The sequence below is a fragment of the Puma concolor genome, chromosome E1 (assembly GCF_028749965.1).
Source record: "Puma concolor isolate L17-30 chromosome E1, mPumCon1.1.hap2, whole genome shotgun sequence".
Classification (NCBI taxonomy): Eukaryota; Metazoa; Chordata; class Mammalia; order Carnivora; family Felidae; genus Puma; species Puma concolor.
Window position 1 is genome coordinate 44,885,635 of NC_141680.1, and position 8,754 is coordinate 44,894,388.

The window sequence follows — 8,754 nt, forward strand, 5'->3', positions numbered from 1 at the left end:
AGTGCCACTCCTACTTTCTGAGAAAGGGAACCTCTCCTGGGCAAAAGCCATGGAAGGAGATAAGTGACTGAATGGGCTGGAGAGAATGCCAGAAATTTCAGTGAAGGCCTATGTGATTCTGCTGCTGATAGGCCAATCAGGACCAAGATGTGTTTCACTCAATTAAGATAAAAGATGCTCAGATGAGGTAGAGGGAAAACCCAGGCGTTAAGATTCAGAGATTAGAGCACATGGCAGAGAGGAGAGTGCTTTCACAAATCTGTGCCGTTCTCACGGAGCTCTCCTATAAACCACGGCTTCCCAAAGGGGGGCACTTGGTCCCCCGGTGGTGCACCAGACTGTGTGTGGTGGGCCAGAGCCCTAAGTAGCATTGATGTCATGCTGAGAAAGCTGTTCTCTTCCCAAGTCTTGTTTTGATTTGTCTATTCCTTGAAGAGTTCATGTGAGATGTGTGCACTTGGTACAAATTATTTTTTTAAAGCACTGGGTTAATGTCTATTTATTTTTGAGAGACAGAGACAGAGCGCGAGCAGGGGAGGGGCAGAGAGAAGGAGGGAGACACGGAATCCGAAGCAGGCTCCAGGCTCTGAGCTGTCAGCGCAGAGCCTGACGTGGGGCTCAAACCCACGAACCATGGGATCATGACCTGAGCCGAAGTCAGATGCTCAACCGACTGAGCCACCCAGGCGCCCCTGTACAGATTTCAAGAGTATGCTGGACCCATCTCTGGCCAGAAGTTTTCCTTTTTTTGAAACAACCATTCTTACCAGTTTCTTGTATATTTTTCCAGACATGTGTCATGCATCTACAAACACACACATTCATATAGCTTCTTTTAAAAAAATTAATGGAGGCATGTTCTACACGACTGCTGTGTGTGTACCTTGCTTATTTCACTGTACATATCAGTGAGTTCCATGTAGTAAAGAGTGCATCCTATCCCATTGTGTGGCTGGTATGTAATTTACTTGGTCCCCATTGATGGACTTACCCGTTTCCAACCATTTCCTATTACAAGAATTGTTGCCCTGTACTTATTTCATTTTGCATGTTAATTAATCCATGCATTAAATGAATATTTATTGACCCCATAGCATACGCCCAGCCAGCTCTATGCACCAGGAAAAGAGCACTGAACACAAAGACCCTGGGTCCTTGCATCATAGAGCTGCCATGCTGTCGTGGAGAATAGACATAGGATTAAATCCCTAGGAAGGAGTCCCACTTTCTGCCAATCCTTCTAATTAAGTCAAGAAGAAAGTCTCACTTTGGTGCCAGTACGTCTTTAATACCTTTTTCTAACACCTGCTGATCTTTTTAAGACCGAGTATTGGTCTAAGGATCAGAGTTTTTGTCAGACCACAGAGCCTAGCTGGAGTTTAACAACCATGTTTTGTGGGTTTTTTTTTTTAATGTTTATTTATTTATTTTGAGAGAGCGTACGCCAGCAGGGGAGGAGCAGAGAGAGAGAGGAGAGAGAGAATCCCAAGCAGGCTTCGCGCCGGCAGCACAGAGCCCCACGTGGGGGCTTGAACTCATGAACTTCGAGATTTTGACCTGAGCCGAAATCAAGAGTCGGACGCTTAACCAACCGAGCCACCCAGGCGCCCCAATCCTGTTTGATTTTTATTGGATTTATTTTACATAGCAAATGGTACTGATTTTTCCATCTATCGTCAAAATACGAAGGCTCCTTTCAAAATAATCTAAGTTTAAAAAGAAAGATGAGTCAGTTTAGAGAAGAATGTTAAGTAAATAATAACATGGGTGGAATTCAGAGGTGGGAAGAAATCCCACGAAGGTGATATTCAAATGACGGAGGTGAGGAAATCCTTGATGCAAACGAAACAAAGGGACAAGACGAGGCTCTTTACGCTGTAAAGATGCAATGTTTAGTGATGTTTATTTTTGTATCCTTACTCGTCTTTGGTGTTGAAATGGTCCTGCCTCCATGTTTCTTCCTAGGCAAACTTATTTATTTATCATGTATTATTTGCTTAGATTTCACAGAGTTTCTGGTCTGGTCGTAACAGGGTGTGTGTGTGTGCACGCACACACGCGCGTGGTGCTGTAATGAACCGGTAGCAATTTTCAAACTCTCGGAAAATCTCTTTCATTCGAATTCCCCAGATGCCTGGGGCCTCTCTGTCATTGCTGGCGCTGGAGCTATTTGGAGATGCCTCTGCCGGGGTGTTCACGCACTACACTTAGTCCGATATCCATAATCTGGTTGAGGCTTGCTCCATAATTCTCTTAAAATATACCAAGATACAGCAACCAAACCCAAAGGAGGCCTTTGAGGAGATTTCAAAGCCAGAAGCTTCTGAACAATTCCACAACCACCGATGGGTCTGTAACCGCCCACAAGCTTGTTAGCTCGAGACACAATTAGCTCGGTGATTGCAGGTGTGAACAAGAGTGCATTTCACAAATGTGCCCTTTATGCCGAGTAGGTGGTAGTAAGTTTCTGCCAGCGGTTGTCAGCTGTGGTCAGAGGGTGGGCGATGCCTCAAGGCCCTGTGGCAGACAATCTCTGTGCTGGGAGATAAGAGGGACCAGAGCTAATGGAGAGGTGAGGTGGGGGGGGGGGGAGGGGATGGGGCCAAGCAGAGCTGCAGAGCTGTAGGCAATGAAGGGGCATCTAGGATCCTGGAAACTGAGAAACGAAAAGTGAAGTCGTCTATTAATGGTCAAATCCTTGAGCTTTGAAATCTGGGGGAGACTGACTGCTGACAATTATTTACTGAGGATGTACCAGGTAGGAGGCACTGATTTACACGTTAAGAAAAATTTCTTTTTTCACGTTTATTTATTTTTGAGAGAGAGACAGAGCGTGGGCGGAGGAGGGGCAGAGAGAGAGGGAGACAGAATCGGAAGCAGGCTCCAGGCTCTGAGCTGTCAGCACAGAGCCCGGTGTGGGGCTCGAACTCATGAGCCGTGAGATCATGACCTGAGCCGAAGTCAGATGCTTCACTGACTGAGCCACTCAGCACGCCTGATTCACACATTTTATAAGTGCTAGCTCAGTGGTTCTCAAACTTTTGGGCACACTCTTAAAAAATTTTTAGGACCCCTCCCCCCCACCCCTCCGCAAAGAGCTTTTGTTTCTGTGGATTATATCTGGTGATGTGATGTTTAACAACTTGCTTCTACAGGGGGAAAACTCCTGATTTGTCGCATTCGCCAATTCCCGTGGTGAAAAGACTTCTACTGTGGCCAGTTTCAAGACCCCAGCCTACCATCACTGAACGTCAAATGGGAAAACACTTGCAGAGGCGCTCTCTCAAGCCAGCTCTCTCAAGCTGACTTCGGCACACTGCTGGAACATTTATCAATATTTAAGGTGTTCGAAGTAAAAACTGAGGAAATTTCAAAATATGCATTTGTTAAAAATACTAATAACAAACCCATTACATGTCAATACAGATAACATTCTTCGTGCAAAAACGGTTATTTTCCCCAAATAAAAAAATCCTTTTTGAGAAAAGTGACCTTGCTTTTTTATATTTTTGCCATTCCCTTTAAGGTCTAGTTTAATCAGGGTGCCTGGATGGCTCAGTCAGTTAAGCATGACTCTTGATTTCAGCTCAGGTCATGATCTCATGGTTTGTGAGTTCGAGCCCCATGTCAGGCTCTGTACTGACAGCACAGAGACTGTTTGGGATTCTCTCTCCCTCTCTCTCTCTGCCTCTCTAAATAAATAAATAAATGGACATTTAAAAAATATTTTTTAAATGATATACCATTTTATTTATTTTTTTAATTTAAAAAATTTTTTTTAATTTATTTTTGAGACAGAGAGAGAGAGAGAGAGAGAGAGAGCATGAGCAGGGGAGGGGCAGAGAGAGGAGGAAACACAGAATCTGAAGCGGGCTCAGGCTCTAAGCTGTCATCACAGAGCCCGACGTGGGGCTCAAACTAATGGACTGTGAGATCATGACCCGAGCTGAAGTCGGATGCTCAACCGACTGAGCTACCCAGGCTCCCCTAAAAAATATATTTTTTTAATTTTTTTCAACGTTTTTATTTATTTTTGGGACAGAGAGAGAAACAGAGCATGAACGGGGGAGGGGCAGAGAGAGAGGGAGACACAGAATCGGAAACAGGCTCCAGGCTCTGAGCCATCAGCCCAGAGCCTGACGCGGGGCTCAACTCACGGACCGCGAGATCGTGACCTGGCTGAAGTCGGACGCTTAACCGACTGCGCCACCCAGGCGCCCTAAAAAATATTTTTAAAAATGTCTAGTTTAATCAAAGATAGCTGAGTTCATACATCTGCATTTAATCCATTATGATGTCACACATCGTGTGGTCTCTGGGAAACATTGCAGAGCAATAAAGGGAAATAAGTCTCACTATTGCTATGAAACTAGTTTTGGCCTGTTGGACCCCCCAGAAAGAGTCCTGGGGCCTTCCAGGCGTCCCTGGACCACACTTTGAGAATTGATGTCCTAAGGCATTTCATTTTTCCAAGCAGCCCAATGAGGCAGGTTTCTCATTAGCTTGATTTTACAGATCGAGAAACTGAGGCACAGAGAAGTAAAGTAACTGACTGGAGGGCACTGAGTGAGAAAGCAGCAAAGTCAGGATTCAAAACAAGTCAGTTTCTAGGGATGGGATTGTGTTGGTGATTGTCACTTACTGGAGGTGTGATCTTTGGGAAAATGAGCCTCTCTGGGCCTGAGGTATTGTCTAACACCCACAACCCATCATCATCCCTGACGTTGGGTTAGACTTCACCTTCTCTCACTCTCAGGTCGTACCCCCAGGTCCCTCATCTGCGCTTCCTCAACATTCTTTTTTCCTGCCCACACAGCACTTTATCCCACACGATGATTGTTTGTGTGTTTATTTATTTTTGAAGTTTATTTATTGTTTCTAGTAATCTCTACACCCAATGTGGGGCTCGAACTCACAACCCCGAGATCAAGAGTCGCATGGTCTTCCAACTGAGCCAGCCGGGTGCCCCGATTGTGGCATGGTTCAGTTGTCCCCATTGGACTGTATGCTCCATGAGGGCAGACCCCACGCCCAGCTTGTCTCCTTGGGATTTGAAACGGGTGCTTGAAAACCTTTGCTGAAGAACGGAATGAATAAGTAAGTGCATAGACACTTTGCACGAAGGCAGGCTACAGTCCATCCTACCCAGAGTTCTGCTCTGTGGCGCCAGGGAGAGAGGGAAGGAAGGAAGGGGGCTGTAGTGCACTTATATACCCAAGCTTCTGGCATCTTCATAATCACAGGCCAGATCACGGGCTAAGAAAAATCGCCTCCTGAATTCTCCAAAGCAGTTCCGATCACCCACTTCTGCCTGGAGTCACTTCTCAATCTTCCCATCACTTGACACTCAGTTTAGGAGTCTTCATCCTTCTAGAAAATTCAGCATTGGGGCGCCTGGGTGGCGCAGTCGGTTAAGCGTCCGACTTCAGCCAGGTCATGATCTCCCGGTCCGGGAGTTCGAGCCCCGCATCAGGCTCTGGGCTGATGGCTCGGAGCCTGGAGCCTGTTTCCGATTCTGTGTCTCCCTCTCTCTCTGCCCCTCCCCCGTTCATGCTCTGTCTCTCTCTGTCCCAAAAATAAATAAACGTTGAAAAAAAAAAAAAAAAAAAAGAAAATTCAGCATCAACCCCCCCCCCCCCCGCCCCGTGCTGCTGGGGGTGGGATGGGGAGCTTTCTGGCTTTCTGCCTTTTCCCTTCAGAGTCTGGGTTTTGTATGTTATCTGTACAGGCACACACACCCCCCTTTCTTAGAACAGTTAAATCTTTTTTATTTCGTCACCTCTGGAAAGGGTCAGGCACGCAAGAGTGAACTTCTCTTGTTCCAGCGCCCCACACCGCTGGCTCCTGATTCATGGCTGCATTTCCAGAGGCTGGGGACCCTGAAGAAATGCAGCCTGGCAGGTGCAGGAGGCCATCTCTCCCGGCTGGAGCCCATCAGCTTCCTCTTTCGCTATCTATAACGGTCCTTTCCAGCAGTGACCTTCTAGGATTCTCAGAAGCCACCGAGGAGAAGTGCGATTGTGGGGGAGGGGGTGGGCAGCGCAGAGACAATCAACCAGGATTCTGCCTGGAAGGTCATGGGGCTGAGCTCTGGCACCAGAGACCTTTAAGAAGTAAAAAGGAACTGAGAGAACAGCCAGGAGTCTGCCTAGCCTGGTGTTCCTGGAATTCTGCTTTGTGTGTGAGCTTCCCGAGGCAGCCCCGGCCCCTCTGACTAAAAGCAGATTTGAATGGGAAGCAAGAGGATGGGTGGGGACGTAGCTTGGCCTGACAGCTCTCCCGGGCACTGTCAGCTCCACAGACTGGCTCCAGGATTCCTCTGGGAGCCAAGCTGGGTCTCCTGAGAACCTCACCCATGAAGGTGCAAGAGGCCCGGGCAAGTCTATGGGCTGGGTTCTCTTTCTACCCAGGACAAGCTCTCTGCCTGCCTGGTCTGGAGCAGGCAACCAAACAGGCTGTTCTCTCTAGAAGGTCTGCTTTCTTCCAGAAAGCAGGGGCACCTGGGTGGCTCAGTCGGTTAAGCGTCTGACTTCAGCTCAGGTCATGATCTCACGGTTTGTGAGTTCGAGCCCTGCGTCGGGCACTGTGCTCACCAGCCAGGGCCTGCTTTGGATTCTGTGTCTCCCTCTCTCTCCGCTCCTTCCCTGCTCATGCTCTGTCTCAAAAATAAATAAAGATATTCTTTTAAAAAAGCAAACCCTGACCCTTATCCAGGCAGGAACAACTGGACCCCACGGCCATTTTTATGAGTCGGCGTTTGTCATCTTGAAGGGCACTGTGAGCCTGGCCTGGGCGGCAGGACTGATGGATTTCAGTCGGAGGGGGAGGAGGAGGGCGTGGGAGGAGCAGTGAGGGCCGGGTATGGGTGTGGCTTCTTAGGAAAAGGTATAATTGGAATCAGAGCTATCCCTGAGGTTGCAGACAAACCCAAGGATTCACTTCCTTCCTCCATCCAACATTGGTGCAAGCGAAATCTTGCTAAAATAAAAATCAAGGGTAGCCTTGGCGTACGATTGCATTCTGTATCAGAATCGTCATTCACACATCTGTTCCTCCCTCCCACTTGTGAGCTTCTAGAGGATAGAGGGCTGGGTTGTACTGACCCCAGTATCCTGCACTGAGCCAGACACGTAGGGATGGCTCAGCAGGTATCACACGAATGAATGACGGAGGGGGTGAATGAATTAATGAATGAATGAAGCCGCAAACGTGAAAACCCACGTTTTCGGGGTGAAATGTCATTGGGAGGAGTTGCTAAGAGCAAAGGCAGTTGATTGGGATAGGGGGTGGGGCGGGGTACAGCTGTCCTGCTGCTACTTTTCTTTCGGAGATTCAGAGAAGCTTCCTCCCCGAAGCCCCCACTACCTGCCTTGGTCTCTAAATGCTCAGATAATGTGGTTCATTCATCCATCCAACAAATATTTACTGAGCACCTGCTGTGACAAGCCCAGGGCTGCATGATTGGGAATGAATGAGTTCCACACATTGCCTGTCTCTGGAAGCCTGCCCAGCGTCACTGCATAAGTAATTACAATGAGCTGTGACAAGCGCTGGGACCTGGTAGGTCTCATAGAGCTGGAGTGACTGTATAATTTAATATCCCAGCTGGAACACTGTTGAGAGTAAAAGTGATTGTTGCAGGTTGAACTCTTCGGGAGGCAGATTCTGAGATGGGGATTCGAGTGCAGAAAGTTTATTGTAAGTGCTTTTGGGGTCGGGATGCCTGGGTGGCTCAGTCGGTTGAGCTTCCAACTCTTGGTTTCGGCTCAGATCGTGATCTCACAGTTTGTGGGTTCAAGCCCTGCGTCAGGCTCTATTGCATGGAGCCTGCTTGGGATTCTCTCTCTCTCCCCCCCCCTTCCCCCACTTGCGCGTGCACGTGCTCTCTCTCTCTCTCTTTCTCTCAAAATAAAGAAAGAAAAAAACTTAAAAAAGTTTGTTATATAAAAGAAAAAGAAGTGCTTTGGGGTCAATGCCTATGGAAGGGAAGGGACAGAAGCAAGACTGGGCAGAGGGAGAAGAAATCAAGATGTGACACAGTCTCAGTGAAGGCTTCAGCCAACCCCACAGGGTGCTCAGAGCTGGGATGGCCCTTCGGCAGCAGCTCCAATTGGGGTGGGTGGCCTGCCTTGTGCACCGTCGTGTTGATCAGTCATACTGGCTGCCTCTGGAAGGAGGTGTGACCTTGGGTGAGGCTGACAGCTGAAGGCATCTTCTGGCGGCTTTCCCAATAACTGGGGATTTGGATGGTGCCTCACAGCGTCTGCCACGGAGGCACGGATGACAACGATGCCCAGGCAATAGCCAGAAACGAGGCGCCCACAGCAGGAGCACCTGTCGGGGGTTTCAGCTGGAACCTTCTGTCAGTGCAGGGTGGCATTGAGCTCAGGGCTTGTTCAGTCTGCAAACTCTTCATCGCTCACTCTCCTCTTTTCCCTCGCCTGTTTCCTCGGCTTTAGAGGACAGCTGGTGGCTCTTACGTGCATCAGATCATTTCACATGCATTACGTCACTCACGGCACGTGCATCATATCATTTAATTTGCGGTGAGGTGAGGGTAATTACTACTCTCACCCCCACATCCAAACTATCAGGAAGTTCTCTCATCATTACCTCCAAACGGAGCCCCAGACCGTTCCTTTCCACCTTCACCACCTCTGCCCTAGTGCGAACCACCACCTCTCCCCTAGCTGCGGACACGGTTTTGATTTTGAACCAAGACGGCTGACAACGAGATGTTGCTGAAGGACGGGT